Source organism: Spermophilus citellus (genome assembly GCF_964194105.1).
Source record: "Spermophilus citellus genome assembly, chromosome: 14".
Taxonomy (NCBI): domain Eukaryota; kingdom Metazoa; phylum Chordata; class Mammalia; order Rodentia; family Sciuridae; genus Spermophilus; species Spermophilus citellus.
The window spans coordinates 74,682,273-74,700,626 of record NC_138194.1 but is presented as its reverse complement, the minus strand read 5'-3'; the positions used below and the strand labels follow the sequence as shown (position 1 = coordinate 74,700,626).

The 18,354-nt window shown below is 35.2% G+C and overlaps 1 protein-coding gene across 2 annotated transcripts in view; it reads left to right on the top strand.

Annotated features, from left to right (window-relative positions):
* The window catches only part of ANGPT1 (angiopoietin 1), a 228,041-nt gene that overhangs the window by 153,241 nt on the left and 56,446 nt on the right, over positions 1 to 18,354 (top strand). The gene's annotated exons all lie outside the window — the stretch shown is intronic.

Below are 18,354 nucleotides of genomic sequence, written 5' to 3'. Positions count from 1 at the left end.
AGGAAAATGGTGAAAATGGTGCTTTCAAAGGAAAGGAAATTAGGGACAGTGCCCAAAATTAAAATGAATGAGAAAATATTATTATTAAAAGTATTTTTTTTAAGATCACTTGTCCTTAGTTTTATTCAGGGAAGATTTAACTGAGGTGGCAGGCATATTTTTTTTTTCTAGGACATCTTTGTGATGGTAGAAATTATAATTTTTTTTATCTCACTAATATCTGGAGCCATGTAGCCATTGGAAATATCTGCAGACTTCTCTCTCTTTAGAGTACCTCCATCTATTCACCTGTCTACCCACCAATTTTGAATGAGTGCCTCTGGTGAACATCTGTCCATAGACAGTAGAACCTCTTTCCCAAGACCACTTGGATCTTCAGAGCATGGGGCTTGAGGTCACCTTCTGTAGTGCTACTCTCTATCCAGCCTTTCTCTGAGTGAAAATGGAATCATAAATGGTGATGAGTGAAAGTTCCAGTAACTTCTGCAAGTTACTGGAGTCATTGAGCTGTGGCTTATGCAACCATCCTATGCTGGCTCATGCATATGCAATGTATACATGTGGGGGCTCCTTTAATTTAATCATGAACTTGAGTGACATGAAGAATTAGCTTGACTTCAAACTTTCATGTATAGATATGAATATAGAAGATAACTCTGTATTAAGTGATCGTGTTTTAATGACATTTCACATTTCTCTGTTACACTCCATTACCTTGAGTTATATCTCCTTTAGATAGTCTAAACAAGCCTTTAATATACTTTGTAAAGTAACATTTTTTTTTAAACAGTGAGTCCCCAGAGCTCCATTTGGGTGTGCTCAGTAATGTGATTGGGAAGGGAAAAACCTGCTAATCAGTCAGAGCCTGCCAAAACCCTGAGTTGAAGCCCACTGGAAGGAAAGCATGGTAGGACTCTGCCAGAGAATTTTAATAGAGCTCATGAGTATTTAGAAATTAAGCATTAATATGAGACATATCTACTCTCATATTGAGATGAATACATTTGGGGAAAAATTGAAAACACATTTTTCTTATCATCCTGAGACTTAAAGCACATGGAGTTGGGTAGTGTTATTTTTTTTTTTTCACAATTTTAGAGATGTCAAGCTCTGGTGATTCTCACAGAGCTCATATGTCTGCCTACTTATCATAATCTAACTTATTTTTTTGAGTATTGTCTAATAAATATGTCTTTAAGCTTTTAGAGGCAGGGAGTGTGATGTTAAAATCAAAATTTCTGCCTAGGTTTGGAGTTTGGGTGTAACGTCAAGCAACCAAGCACTAGTTCGGCTCATTTATTGAACAATTATGATGGCAACGTGATAGTGGGTACCATTCTCATCCAATCAGGATGTGAGAAAAGTAACTGTGTGTACTCTATGATTTAGCACATACAAAAAAAGAGTAATAATAATAACACAGACTGAAACTCTCTACTATTCTAGACCTCCTGCTGTAGCTTTTCCTTTTAATATGCAATCTTAAAGCAAATCCTTCTTTAGCTTCAGGGGCTAGACTCTCATGTAAGAGTATTGCCTGATTTTCCATTGAGTTCTGTGCTCTCAGAGCCATAGGTTTTATTTGTTTCTTGTTAATCTTTTGTTCCCTTTAATCTCAGTTAAGTATTCTAACTAAATACTTACTTTAGGACTCACAAGAGACACAAAACTGGGAAATTTGCTCTCAGTAAGGTTTATATCAAGATGTCAATTATCTGAGGATCCTTATTTTTACTGTAGCCATAGTCTTCTCTTACTGTGAATTTAAAATTTAAAGTGGCTAATAGCATACAGAGCAGTTTAAATATCAGTTACTAAAGAGAACTTTGATTTTATCAAGTCTCTCTTGTATGCCCCAAATGCTATTTATTTATATATTTGAAATTTATCCAAGGATGATTATATGTAAATAATTTACTTTTAAGTTTGTTTGTATGCAAATAGTCCAAAATCAACACACCATCACAAACACACCAAAATTTCTAAAATGTACATTTAAAAGATTTTCTAAAAATATCACAAGTTGTGTCATAGTCCAAAAGACCAAAAGCCAAATATTTTAATTGAAACTAAAAGACTTCTTGTTTTAATTTAACCCAATCATTTGCAGAGAGACCCCTGCATATAGTTCATATAACACAAGAGAATATTTTTAATTATTAATGACAATTAATTTAACCTTTATAAAGCTATCTCAGTCTTTATAAAGTCAAGATAATTATGTTTATTTCATCATGATAACTAAATGAGATGTTCAATATAAAAACAAATGGCCAAGTGTTGAGGACACAGTTGACTCATTAAACCTTAATGCCTTCTTTCTCCTCCAAGGGACAAGATTCGATTAACACTCATTAATTAAATTCATCCTAGAAGCAAAACTTTTTTTGCAGACAATGTGTGAATACAATGCCCCAAAGGGTTTAGCTATTGACAGTCATCCAAGAAGCTTCTTTTGCCCTCAGTTTTCTTATTTCTAAAATGTGATCCTCATATTTACTTGATGAGGTTGTGATAGACTATATATATATATATATATATATATATATATCACCTTTACTATCAATTGTGTAGCTGAAAATTGCTAAAAATTAATGAATTTTAATTATCTGATCACAAAGAAATGACGTTTATGATATTATGCATATGTTAATAAGCATGATTTGGTCATTACACAATGGGAACATGTATAAAAACATCAGATTTTACTTAACAAATACATATAGTTATTATTTGTCCAAAAAAGAAAAAATAAAACACCTGAACAAATAAAGTACTTAATTAACAAAAATACCTATTTTACAAATAATTTTAAAACATTAATAAAAATTAAGAAATAACATCTGTACCTGTTCATAGTAAATACTCAAAATATAGTTTTTTTAAATTTCATTTTCATGCCTTCTAAAGTGCTTGGGCTTGAAATGTACCTTTCCCCAAACATTTTGGTCTAGGAATATAATAAATATATATTGCACATAGAGAGTAACTTTTTGTAGTTCCACATGATATTTTCTATTAAAATATCTGATGCCATGAAATGCAACTTAAGCTAAGTACACCTGATGAACACATTTTATGAAATAATTTATCAAACTTAACTGTGCATGTTCCAAACAGGCAACAGTGATGTCTTAGGCAAATAGTCATTTTTAACTGAATGTATCCATTTTGTGCGGCTTCCGGGTAACACATTTATTTTTGTCAAACTTTAGTCTGCAAATACTTGGTCGCATTTATTCTTAGAAACATTACCCACTGAAGAAATATGATCCTTAGTGTTATCACAGTGTCAAAGCTTAGCTGATTGCTTCATGCTTTTGGCAATTCACAATTATTGCTGGAATTGAATAGTTTACATTGATAATGGCATAGAAACAAGGTTTGGAATTCTTTGGGGGAGTATTGTGACTGTCAAAAGAGTCACTAGTCATCTATGTTCACTGGTGATTAAAACATCATCACATACATTGAACACACACAGGCGAACATCATATTGTGTGACTGAGAATTTAATTCCCAATGAAATATGCACACAAAAAAGGAAGAAGAAAAAGCAAAAATTAAAAAGAAAACTGTGTTTAGGCTCCATCATAAAATGACACAGACCGAATTTCTCACTGTCCTAATCAGCGTGGAGCACATTCCTGCTATACCAAAATGTGATTCATGAATTTATCCATTCATTCAAAAAATAGTTCTGCAACAACTGTTCTGTTTCAGATTCTCTTCTGGGGGGATAAGGATGTTTATCCATTTTCATTTAACAAATATTTGCTAAGTGACTATAGTGTGCCAGATATTGGTCAGACCAATGGGAAGGGGAAAAAAAGAAAAACAGAGAAAGAAAGAAGAAAGAAAGAAAGAAAGAAAGAAAGAAAGAAAGAAAGAAAGAAAGAAAGAAAGAAAGAAAGAAGAAGAAGGAAGGAAGGAAGGAAGGAAGGAAGGAAGGAAGGAAGGAAGGAAGAAGTATTTCAGTCTATGACTTTAAGGAACCTCGAGTCTGATAGGAGAGAAACTGGTAAATGACCAATTATATTTCAGAATTCATTGTTGGAGGTGAGCCCAGGAGTTACTGCAGCAGCAAAGTAAACTAAGGGGTATTAAAATTACAGGAAGGACACAGAAATGACTGCAGAATCCAGATTCCATTCAGTCTTCTTTAGGATTTTATTGAATGTTTAGTATGATTCTAGCAGTACTTGAATTTTACCTGGATGAACTTAGTCCTCACTCAGCAGCATGAGGGAGCTACCATGCCCAGAACCATTATATCTTCTGGAGAATTTTCTCAAGGTTGTAAAGCTGGAAAAAAAAGTCGATCCAGCATAGGCAGGTTGGCTTTAATGGGGAGATGATAGCCAATCCTTTAAAATGAAGAAGGGCACTCCAGGGAGGCCACATACCATGTATATTTTCCAGGAATCCTGAGAGCATGGGGTGGGAGTCATATAAGTAGATGCACAGGTTAAGTCTCAGAATCAAGGGCAGGGGAAAAGATGAGAATAGAGAGAGAAACTGAGGAACATCAAGGAGGAAGCATTTTTGTTTTCTCCTAAAGCAATGAAGAGTCAATATATGAGGATGGCGATAACATATGCATTTTAGAAAAATCACCCTAGTCACAATGTAGGAAGAATGAACTGGAAAATTGAAAATCTTTTGAAAGCAGGGAGACTAGATAGACGTTTTTGCCACTATTTCATTAGGAAAAAAATCTTAGCACAAGCCAGTCTTCTGAGACATGTGCAAATATTAAATTCATTTAAGATAGGTACTAACTTCCTATGAAATATAAAGAAACTAAGTACCTATTGGCAAAACATTTCTAAATAACAAACTGTTAGTAAGTGAGTGGGCTGAGACTCTGGGTCCAAATGTACAATCTGGAGTCTGTATGTTATATACTGTATTACATTGGAAAGAGAAGGTAAAGTTGATTTCCATTAGGTTCTCAGAGGGATTCCTTAGGAGAGAAATAAGGTCAGAATCAAACAGAGGCAAATGGAAAGTAAGTGAGGGAGATTTAAAACTGAAATAATGAAATTCATATGGAAAAATAAAAGACCCAGAATAGCAAAAACAATGCTAAGCAGGAAGTGTGAATCAGGCGGTATAGCAATACCAGACTTCAAACTATACTACAGAGCAATAGTAACAAAAACAGCATGGTACTGGTACCAAAACAGGCGGGTGGACCAATGGTATAGAATAGAGGACACAGAAACCAATCCACAAAACTACAACTATCTTATATTTGATAAAGGGGCTAAAAGCATGCAATGGAGGAAGGATAGCATCTTCAACAAATGGTGTTGGGAAAACTGGAAATCCATTTGCATCAAAATGAAACTGAATCCCTTTCTCTCGCCATGAACAAAAGTTAACTCAAAATGGATCAAGGAGCTTGATATCAAATCAGAGACACAGCGTCTGATAGAAGAAAAAGTAGGCTATGATCTACATACTGTGGGGTCGGGCTCCAAATTCCTCAATAGGACACCCATAGCGCAAGAGTTAATAACTAGAATCAACAAATGGGACTTACTCAAACTAAAAAGTTTTTTATCAGTAAAAGAAACAATAAGAGAGGTAAATAGGGAGCCTACATCCTGGGAACAAATCTTTACTCCTCACACTTCAGATAGAGCCCTAATATCCAGAATATACAAAGAACTCAAAAAATCAGACAATAAGATAACAAATAACCCAATCAACAAATGGGCCAAGGACCTGAACAGACACTTCTCAGAGGAGGACATACAATCAATCAACAAGTACATGAAAAAATGCTCACCATCTCTAGCAGTCAGAGAAATGCAAATCAAAGCCACCCTAAGATACCATCTCACTCCAGTAAGATTGGCAGCCATTAGGAAGTCAAACAACAACAAGTGCTGGCGAGGATGTGGGGAAAAGGGTACACTTGTTCATTGTTGGTGGGACTGCAAATTGGTGCAGCCAATTTGGAAAGCAGTATGGAGATTTCTTGGAAAGCTGGGAATGGAACCACCATTTGACCCAGCTATTCCCCTTCTCGGTCTATTCCCTAAAGACCTAATAAGAGCATGCTACAGGGACACTGCTACATTGATGTTCATAGCAGCACAATTCACGATAGCAAGATTGTGGAACCAACCTAGATGCCCTTCAATAGACGAATGGATAAAAAAAATTGTGGCATTTATACACAATGGAGTATTACTCTGCATTAAAAAAATGACAAAATCATAGAATTTGGAGGGAAATGGATGGCATTAGAGCAGATTATGCTAAGTGAAGTTAGCCAATCCCTAAAAACAAATGCCAAATGTCTGCTTTGATATAAGGGGAGTAACTAAGGACAGAGTAGGGACGAAGAGCATGAGAAGAAGATTAACATTAAACAGGGATGAGAGGTGGGAGGGAAAGGGAGAGAGAAGGGAAATTGTATGGAAATGGAAGGTGATCCTCAGGGTTATACAAAATTACATACAAGAGGAAGTGAGGGGTAAGGGAAGAATAATACAAGTGGAAAAAATGATTTACAGTAGAGGGTGTAGAGAGAGAAGAGGGGAGGGGAGGGGAGGGGAGGGGGGATAGTAGAAGATAGGAAAGGCAGCAGAATACAACAGACACTAGAATGGCAATGTGTAGATCAATGGAAGTGTAAATGATGTGATTCAGCAATCTGTATACGGGGTAAAAATGGGAGTTCATAACCCAGTTGAATCAAACTGTGAAATATGATATATCAAGAACTATGTAATGTTTTGAATGACCAACAAAAAAAATAATGATAAGTTATTGATTTAAGAGGATGAAAGTTACCTCTGTAATCCAGATTTTTCTTAATATAGATTGAATTCTAGCATTCTATCAAAAAAAAGGAAAAAGCAGCTTTATATGTATGAAGACATGAATTGGTGTGAGCATATTTTATATACAAACAGAGATGAAAAATTGTGTTCTATATGTGTAATAAGAATTGTGATGCATTCTGCTGTCGTGTATTTAAAAAATAAAAGCAATTAAAAAAAATAAAACTGAAATAATTATAATTCACAATAAACAATGACTTTCTAGAAGTAGGATTAAATACAACTTCCAAATTTCAAGGTTAAGTAACTGAGAAGGTGCTGATGACTTTTCAAAAATTGGGAAACAGTATGGATAGGTGGGACTAAGCAGGAAAGAGAAGGAATTTAGTTTTTCGTCTATGGACTGAGGAGCCTTGGAGTCCAGCAGGCAGAGGAATAGGAACCTGGAGTTCAGAAGAGAAATCTGATTGGTGTGTTCTCAGAAGAAGCAAGTGATAAAATCATTGAAGCTGCAATAAAATAATGACTCCTAACCATATGGAAGGGTCATAAATCCATTGGAGAATCTGACACAATTTGTAGGACATTTCCTTCCCACTTACCTCACACCCATGATGCAAGACACAGGCACAAATTTGTGTCGTTTCAAAGAATTTAAAGTCCATTTTATAAAATGATATGAGTAAAATCAAATCAGAACAGAAATTTTGGAGTTATTTATGGGACAGAATAAGACAGAGAGAGGGAGAGAGAGAAGAAAGAAGAAAAACTGAATTGGGGGGAAACAGTAGTGAGCAGTGTGGTAGGAAATCAAGTGAAAACTATTCTTTTCAGCGGCAAGTGAATTTTGGAACTGGGATGTGACCTTTAATAGCAAGACTCAACTGTATGACTCAAATGCATAGGATGAAGACTAAAATGAGTGAGAGGAAGTGAAAACAGAAACCATGATACTCCCAGATTCAAAAAACTTGGATGTAACAGGACAGTAACAGGTTTAGGTAGGCAGGTACACAGGGGAGAGAGACAGGAGTAAAGGAAACTTAACAATAAATATCAAGAGACAAGTCCATGTTTATGTACTTATTTCCCTACTAAGATATTCAAATTTCAGCTCATAGAATCCTCTGTGAAGTTCATTTCCAAAATTCCTTTACATCATCTGAACGACATAATGACTAATAGTAAAGATTTTTAAGTGATCTACATTATTTGGGCTGAAGGTCTTTCCCAGAGGCTGATTGCTGTGGTATGGGACATTTGATCATTATTTTCTGTCCTCTTCAGAGGGGAAATGAAACATTTGCTTTCTTCCCAATGCCAAGGAGTCATTTGGCTCTGTTCTCAGAATAATTCTACCATCTGAAAGGAATTTACCTCCTGTGCAGTGTCTATTGAGTTCGAGAAGTGAATTATTCAGGCAAGGAATGAGATAGGTTGAGCTTCAGGTCCATTGAGTTAAGAATGACTTTACAAACATCAGAAACGATGGGAGGAAATTAAAACTCCTTGAATGTCACTCACATCAACATTGATAAAAATGGGAAATATCGTTTTCATTGACCAAGGAAAAGGCTTGTTTTTTTTTTTCAACCACTTGTAAATGCATAATTTAACATTAGGTAGAAAAAGAAAGAAAAATACAGGAAGTCATCCACTGAACACCACAGTGAGTACATGTTCCCATTTAATGAGGGAAATGCTTTATCTTGACAGAAAATTCTATGTCAAACATTTACAATTTCCTTAAAATGAACTACACACTATCTAGCACTTCCTTTCATAAAACCCAATGTTAGCTTAAGTGAAAAGGGACTGTTTACGTTTGGAAATAGTATATTTCTCCTTTTTGATGGAGCATGTTATCTGCTTTTTGAAAACTCTTAATTTCTGTAAAAAAAATTGTGTGAAGAGTAGATATCTCAACTAATGATAACAAAATAAAAAAATAATACAGTCCTTGACCTCTCCCATGAACTATTTCTAAACCACATCTTTTAGAGACGATTTGGAAATTTGTGGTTAATTCTCATTTAGAATTGGAGTTTCAACTTCAGAAACCAGTTGAACCATCTGCAGATGGATATCTCCTGGTTCCAGCTGAGCCTGGAAGTTACCAAAAAGACCACAAAAAAGAGTGTTTCTTTGATTACCAAGAGCAAACTCCATTCTTTTTCTTGTGATTTCATAGCCTGGCTAGCTAAAGAAAAGAAACACAAATAGTTTGAATAAAAATTTAGCTAAGTCAGTTCCTGGATTCATCCACACTCAAGTCAAATTCTGTAGATATTTTCTAAATCTAAGGACAAAAGGGAACAGCTGGCATTGGTTACAGATAAGTTACAGTATTTACATGGAACCAAATGACACCCATGATTATTCTCAGAGACAATAAGAAAAAAAAAAGTTTATTTAATGTATGTATCTCATGAACTATGGAGTGAAATTTTTTATATTTTAAGGGGAAAAAATAAGTAAAATCTGAGAAATGCTACAACTGTATATCTGGTTTCAAATGTATATAGATAATATTTATTTTTAGTATAGTATTTTACTGAAAGTCAGTTTAAAGAACATTTGTAACTAGTGGTAGAAGGGACTGGGGATGCAGCTCAGTGCAGAGTACTTGTGGAACATGAACTAGGCCCAGGGTTCCCTCCTCAGCACTGCAAAAATAAATAAATGAAACTAGTAATGCAGGACATTTTCAGCTTTCTATGCAAAATCGTAATTTATTTATAACTCAAGAACAGCAACATTTTAACTAATTTTGAATCTCACTCTATCACTGGCTAGGATTTTGACATCCCAAGTGGGACCATCCCAGAGATACAGTCATATCAATACAGTACCTCTCAAGGAAGATGCTCCCCTTTAATGGGTTTACAAAAAACTCAGGTTACTAAATGTAATATCTGTTCAATCAAACCCTTATTTGTGTATGTATCATATCTATGCATAAAGTCACAATAATTTTTAGGTGTGAACATTCTGGTTTCATGATCAGGATGAGTTCTTTTAGGACAATGAGTTTGAACTTTGGGTTTAGTTTTATGTAGAGATTGAGTTGCAGAGGGAGGATCGACCAGTTGTTTAGTGCTCTTGTTCACACAGACACACACATATATACACATAAAGCTAGTCTCAATTGTAACTCACCCTCCAGACTATCTCCCTGGAGCTAGGACTTTGACTATGAAGGTTTCCTCACCATGTCTTGGAGCAGCCATGATGGATGCCTTCAGAGTACAGGAGGTGGCATTTTGGAAGGAACAGGATTCAGACTATCTGAGTTCTAGTCCTAGCTCCACTACCCAGTGGCTTAACATACCTATACCAGATGCCTTAGGGTTTGTCTCGTGTCCTAGACAAAACACCACACTTAATGATCCCTATCAATTTGTCCATACCTTCTCTTGGTTTTGTGCCCTACTATTGCCTCAGGAAGCCCCATGATCACTGTAGAATTCCAAGTAGATACCCAACTGGTAGTCAAATACCATTCTTCAAGTATATTACACCACAAGTATAAGAATCAAAGTGACATATTTGTGGTAACAGTAAACCCTCCTTTACTTAAAACTTCCAATGAAAACTTCTGTGTATGTCAGTTTTTAAAAGTATCTGGCAGCTACTTTCTATGCCTACAACATTGACCAAGGACTTTCATTACATTTTTCATAGCTTATTTGTCCCCTCATAATAAGGCACAAAAATATACCCTTTAAACTCTTCCACATGCAGGGGAAGTCTTTTGTGCAAAATCAATACATTTTAGTCAGGCTGAAAACATTACATGGAAAATTAACACACATGAGACACCTGAAATATTTTTGTTCATGAAGTGACTTTCTGAATCAGTGCAAGGGTCATGCAGTATTCACAACTTCCCAACAGGGTGCCCAAAGAGAAAACATAGAAATAAATTGTTTTAGACAGTTTTTTTTTCTGCTCTGACTTAAAAGACCCAACCAGCACAACTGTAAAGGAGGAAAAGTTTATTCCAGGGCTCACAGTTTCAGAGGTCTTTGTCCTTAGAAGAACAACTCCATTCCTCAGGGCTCGAGATGAGGCTGAACATCATGGTGGGAGAGTGTGGCAGAAGGAATCAGCTCATATCATGATCAGAAAGCAGAGAGAGAGTTCACTAGCCAGATACAAATATATACCCAAAGCTACACCCCAATTCCCACCTCCTTCAGCTACAACCTACCACTTCAGTTACCACTCAGTTAATCCCTATTAGGGGATTAAATCACTGATTGGGTTAAGACTCTTACAACCTAACCATTTCTCCTGTGAACCTTCTTGCATTGTCTCACACACAAGCTTTTGGGGGGACACCTCACATCCAACCTTAACATGAGTATCGTGAAAAATGAGTGATTGCTTGATTAAACAAGGTTTATGTGTAATTCCATTTATATTTTTTTTTTGTTTTTTCTTGGTTGTTTTAAGCAGTCATAGATATTGAATATGTATTAAATTATACACAAGTCATTTCACATCAGAGGAGTCTTAGAAAGCTTCTTTAGATATACTCATCAAGCTCTAGTAGAAACATGTAGAATTACATGACATTTTACTCTTCTGCAAAAAAAAAGTACCACAAAATTAGAGATCTTGCAATAGCATAGAATGTTTTGCATGCCCACTTAGATTTAACAGTTTATGTATCTTATAAATGTATCTCAATATTATTAAATTTCATATAACTACAATTCATTATATTTCATGGATAATACATTCCACATGTAATAGAGATATATTCCTGTACTAGCAAAATTTTAGGAAAACTCAATCATATTGTGATGATTAATATTTTCATTGTTTTTCCTCACCTTTTCAGAAGAGAAAATTAAATAAAATTATGACTTTGTGTAATAATTCAATTTATTATCATGTCTCTGAATTAGTTCCTATCATAACACCCTGGTATCTTTGGGGAAAGAGTATAATTTGTCTATCTTATACAATGCCTAAAGTATTGTTTCTTAGCTTGACCTACTTTTTAAAGTTCTCTCTCTCTCTCTCTCTCTCTCACACACACACACACACACACACACACACACACACACACACAAGCTTTCCATTATCAATTTCTTATTGTCTTCATGCCTGATACTACAAGATGAACATAATCACACACATAGTTACACAAACATACACACACATGCCCACTTTCACCTACCGATCACCCTTCTTCTAAATTTACAGCTTCTAACAACAGTCTGTAGGGTCAGAAACCAAGTAGCAGTGCTTATGGGAAACATACCTTAAATTAATGGGAATTAGTCCTAAGTCAGTGTGACTTTTAGGCATGGACATTAGGAAATCCAACGTGGATTAATATGAGCAGTCAGAGTGCTCAGGAACCTCTTCATTCATTCTTTTCTTTTCCTTTCTCTTTCTTTTTTTCTTCCTTCCTTCCTACCTTCCTTTCTCTTTCTCTCTCTCTCTCTGACGGAGATTGAGCTAAGGCCCTTGAACATGCTGGACATGTCTCCACCCCTGAGCTGCACCCCCAGACCCAGGGACCTTTCCCTTTCTAGTCCTCTGATAGCTAGCCTTTGAAGTTGTGGGCAGGCATGGACTCACATCTCTCCTGGGGGTTCCCATCTCCTAGATGATTCCTCTGCCTGTGGCTCTTTTATCTTCATGCCAACATTTTTTCCTCTTGTCATTTCTGCCTCCTGTCACTTTCCTATATATCCTGCTTCCACAAGAACCATCGGAACCCATTCAGAATTAAGGCCTGTTGCTGAACCACCCAGGACTCTGGGTGTGACTTTGTCACTCGAGAAAAGTATTGTTGAGGAATCCGTGACAGAAGACTCTCTGGAGTTCTGTTTGGGTTTGGCTTTACTCCAGAGGCTGATTTAAAAGTCATTAAGATTCTCATCTTTATAATCGGAATGTTCTTACTTGTAAGTTGTGGTGAAGTTAGATAGCATCTCTGGGCTTTAGTTTCCTTTTATATAAAATATAAATAAATAATTCACTTCATAAGATATTTATGAGGATTAATGAAGCATGTACAACATACTTGGCATACAAAATTCAGAGTTTAGCACATAGTAAATATTCAATGAATATTAGTTTATTTTATTATGATCATGATTATTATATTTGACCAAGAAGATGATAGATTTTATAAATTATCTATAAAATATAAACTTACAAAGAATTTAAATAGGAGTAAGATATAGCTCAGTTTTCAAAACATTGTAATTAAAATAATAATGCAGGAAGTAAATTGTGTTCAAGTGTTCCCTTATGCCAGAGTTGGAAGGACTATGGGGGAAAGAGAGTGCAGTATTTAAAAAGGAGAAGCTTTTAGCTACATAACCAAAGACTTCAAATTAGTTAAGAGTATTTAAAAATAATAATTCATATGCTTGTTATATTGTAGCATAGCTATTTATATGTAAAACCATATGCAGTTGCCTTCTTTGTAAGCTAAGAATATCATGCTAAGGTATCGAGACTCAGATATCTAGGTTTGCACTCATGTGTTTTATGTGAGAAAAGATGTCAAATATGTAATTTTTAGTTTTTAAGCTTTTATGAATATATAAGCTCAATATATTTCTCTCTATATAATTATACATAAGTATATATTTATAAATATATTTATACATAATCATATCATACACATATAATTTATATCTTATATATTTAAATATATAATCTAAATATATTTGTGTATATATTTTTTAAAGTCATTGCTAAGTCTCCCTCATATCTGCCCACTGGATATTGAAACTTGGGCTATCTGGAAATCTGTTCATTTTTCCATATCTGCGAAATGGAATGTATTACCTTCTTTCACTTTTAAAAGTCCTTTCAAATTAGGATTCTAGGGAATATCTCCAAACTGGCCTATAAAATGCCCACACACCTGGCTAAAGTATATAGAATCTTTTCAATCAAATATTTGCTTGTTTGCACCTTGTCAGATTTATGGTTTGTACTCAGCCATATGCTCAGTGAACTTCAGTGACCTGTTGAAATCACAGACTTAGGGTCAATTTCTAAAGCTATGATCCTGCCTAATGATGGCAGCTCAAAAAATTTCCCAAGGATTACCCTTGAATAAACAACTTGATCCACATGTATTCTAACGTTTGCTAAATACTGGAAAGATATGAATCATTAGCCACATTTAGAGTTTAAAAAGAATGTTTGAATAATTGATTTCTCACAGCAACTTGTTGGGAAATGGTTAGGAAGAAAGGCTTTGGTGTTTTACATTGTCTCTGGTAGCAAGGCTAATTGCTATTTATGTTCTCTGCTAAGGTTTACTGAGACTCAGAATTACCAATTCCACATTCCAGGAAGTTTTCTCTGGAGGGTTCATCTGAATTGAAGTGACCCTCTGCCTTAGCTTTTATGGTCCTTCCCTGAAGTCAATCTGGTGGAAGATGTACCATCTGGATTGAAACTGGTGAAATGCAGGGGAGAACAAGATATAGGGAATAGCTGCTGGCATTGGAGTGTCAGGTTGCTCATTGACTAGATGTTGGCTGGTGAAAGACAGTCATGCACCTGCTTATGTCCCTATTCTTTCCCTTTGAATGACAAAGATGGGATGTACAGATAAGGCTAAATGAAAAGAATGAATGATGATTCTTCTGAAGACTTCTAGATTTATTTTCTGATATTGGTATGAGGGAAGGCTTTGAACTGACATACCAGACTCTTAGAATTTAGCTCAGAGAAGCTTTCTACAATTTGTATTTTTTATCTCTTCCAAGCAGCCTTCCCTGAGTCTGCTTGGCAGATGGAGTATGTTCTTCTTGCATGTGCCTAGGGCACTTGACTCATACTTTTAAGACAGTTATTGTCATCATCCCATTTTTTTTGGTACTGCCTTTAAACTGGTAACATCATAGTCCTAGAAGATTTTGCCAGTTGTCTTGTGACCAGGTAGATAGCTAACAGATGTGAGTCAGGGCAAAGATACAGAAACCAAATCCTGATCACATTGTTTGAAACCTGATCATGCCTCACCTAGAGTTCTACCCTGGATTGTTTAATGACATGATTCAATACATTTTCTTTTTGCTTAAACTGGCTTGAGTTGAGTCTGCCCCTGCCATGGATACTTCTGTCATGAAAGATCTACTCACATAATCTTACACTCATCCAGCTGTGATCACATTAAGGGTAGGTTTGTATTTTCTTATGTCTCTATCTCTGTTGCCTAGGAAGTCCTGTTTATAGCAGATGGTCGATCAATATTTGAGGAATTAATTAATTGAGAGGAACATGAGGCAGAAGACCAATAAAAATGCCACAGTCTAATTATCTTATATTTACACTTACATTAATTTTTAACTGATGACACCCAGGAGAGGAAGCAGGGTCAGTGAGAGAAAGAGACAACACAGGGTTTGGAAGGAAAGATTAGATGACAAAATGAATGAAAGCCGTGGTGGTAGTAGGGACTGCCTGACAGATGGTAGAAATAGGGATCATGAGTTCGAGAGAGGCAAATGCAGAGTTCAAAATGATTATGTATCTTAGAATTCTCTCTGGAAGTTTGAAGCCATGTTAGATAGTTTGCAAAATTAATTTATTTATAAGGAATAAAGATCCAAAAATGGAATCCTACTAAACATTTGCATAGTCAGTGAGGAGAAGAGAAAACCATAAAGATAAAAGAGAAAGAATAATTAGAGACATAGAGAAGGGAACGGGGAGGGACCAACACAAAAGATGTGGAATAAATACAAAGATGACTTCTACAGTATAGAGGGAGTAGAGGAGACATAGCCCAAATCCTCATGGTAAATCCTAAACCTCATATAAAAAGTGACAGGAGACTGGAGTGGGATTTCATCTTTTAAAAAGTGGAAAAATTTAAAGGCACTTGTAGAAAATATGATAGAAATCTACTAGAAATGACCTAATGCTTGCAATCTAGAATGAGGGTAAGAAAGTGAATGAAATCTCACCTGTCTGCAGGCCAGGATTTGCCCATGCAAGGATGAATGGGTGGAAGGACAGTCGATAGGGACTGAAGTGAAAGCCACCTGTAACATTTGCAGATGTCTGAGTGAAAGCTTGTGGCTAGGAAGAAAGGGGAGGCTAAGAAAGGGTTGATAGAATGGCCAGGATCTAGTAGAGAAAAGACATACTCATTAGGGATTAAAGAATAGGAGAGGAAAAGATGAGTTTGTGGTCAAAGGGGGAACTTTAGGTGTAAAGACCAATTTTTAAATTCATTCTATTTTATTAAAAGTTCCAGCCACTTTGAGAGTTAGATGAAGACTTCTGTCAGGTCTCTGGATCACTGCCCCAGCTCTATCTAGTTGATACTTAGTATACTCTTCCATCAGGGATTCTGTCCCTCTCTTATCATCTATCACACATTACTCTGGCTATTTTTTCTATCTAATTGAATCTCAAGACCTTCTAAAATTTTTTAAAATTAGTGCTGATCCTGGCAAAGTTCAGTAAATTCATCTTTGTAACTGTGTTTTAAAATGTTTTACAATATCTACACATGACCTTGAGCTTCAGAGTGCTCCAGTAGTCAATGATATAGGCCTCAAAAAAGTTACAGCCAACAGGCTGGTATATGCATCATACATCATTTTATCTTAAATGTTTAAAAATCTTAACTATTAAGGTGAAGTTTATCTGGTTAAATTGCCTGTTTCTTTTAGGCTGGAACAACAATGGTATAATCTGAATATTTAGTGAATGATGTAAGTTAATTAATCATGTTTGATGAGGACAGGCCAGGTAGGTACGATTTTACATACAACCAGTCTTGCCCTGGATTCATTAGATACAAAGTCTCAACTTGAGGGTGGAAGGCAGAAGCTCCCAGCATTCCATAGACTGCTCCTGTTTCAAGGTTGCCAAGAACAGTGTTGTTATCATTATCATGTCTACAATGAAAATCACCATTTTAAATATTTCACTCACTCTGTTTGTAGTTCACATAACTATCCCACTTTATAGATTAAAATAAATCAATAAATACAAACCCTGGAGGTCAACCTACCCTTATATAGGGAATCTTCTTTAAATCATAGTATATTCTAAAAGTAGCAGAGGTAAGCTGTGGTAAAGCTTTTAAGTTGATTTTTAAATGATTCAGGGCTATAACTGTAGCCTGAATCAAACTTTCAAGCATAATGGCGGCTAATTAATAAGTAATTAAAAGCAAGCAGTCTAATCATTTTGGAAAGAATGTATCTATGTCTTCTGAAAAATATATTTCATTTTTTAAAAAAATAACGACTTAAATTTTAATGAAATGAAATCTTTGTGTCATATATATTACCATCGCAATAATAAAAATTCACAATATAACCATAGTACTAGTTGGACCTTTGATGTTAGAATCTTCAAACCACTTTCCCAGGTATAGATATGATTTAGAAAACATAGAGCAAGTTTCCACAAAAACAAGATACTGACCAGCTTTCCCCCTTCTTTTCTATCATTGAAAGCATATGTGAAATAGCTTCCTTCTTCCCACACAACAGCCCCTCCACTCACATCTTCCTGAAGTGGAAAAGAAAGGGAGGGGGAGGAGGCTGAGAAGAGGAAGGGAGTGTATTCTCCTGAACCACCACATATGGGAGGGCAGGAAGTGGTATATTCAACAAGCGAAGCATTTTCTCCTTAGATAAATGATTCTCCATCTCTCGCCCCCAAAAGAAAAGTGGGTTTACCAGTGGGTTCTGTTGACCACATCTTCCTGGTTTTTTTTCATACTTTCAAAGAATCATAAATTTTAGTTGATATTTCTTTACGTCCCTATTTTAGGCATTTAATTGGGCTATTTATTTATTTATTTTAATTTATAACATGAGAAAAGTATTTAGCTTTTAGGAAGGTTGTGTTTTTTAAAAATAATGGTCCATAAAGTTGAAGTAAGTGAACACCATTGAACTACATTGACACTTTGAAAACAATACCTTTATATAATTGATTAATAGGCCCAGTGCCATAAAGATGGCATTTTAGTTGATATTTTCCTATATTCTGTGCAATACTTCTTCACTGTGATATGAACCAATAACCTTTTAGTTTACTTGATTCTGTGTTGATATTGCAATTGTAATAATATATAGCTCTAATTGTTAATACATTCAGGCAAAAACAGTACAGATATGAGCTATATAAAAAAGTATGTCATTAAATGCTTTAATACATTTTTACATTTTTGTTGTGGCAGAATATCTGATATGAATGTTTCATTTTCTTGAAAAATAATTTAGTATGTTTGAAAAATTGAAACATTCACACTGAGATAGTAATTATTTCCACAAAAATTAGACTCATCGTTACCTAGAAATTAACAAACATTATGCAAGTAAAATTTAAGTCAGGTTATTATTTTAGATTTTCTGAGTATTTAAAAATCAATTTAAAAGCATTAATTCATAGTTTAGTTTTGCCATTTTTATTATAAAAGACCATTGTAAAATAAACTAATTGAAGACAGATTCTTATTAAGCAACAGAAAATGTTAGCAGTGATACTGCAAAATATTCTTAATAATTTTTAAAGTTAGGTAAATTGAGCATGG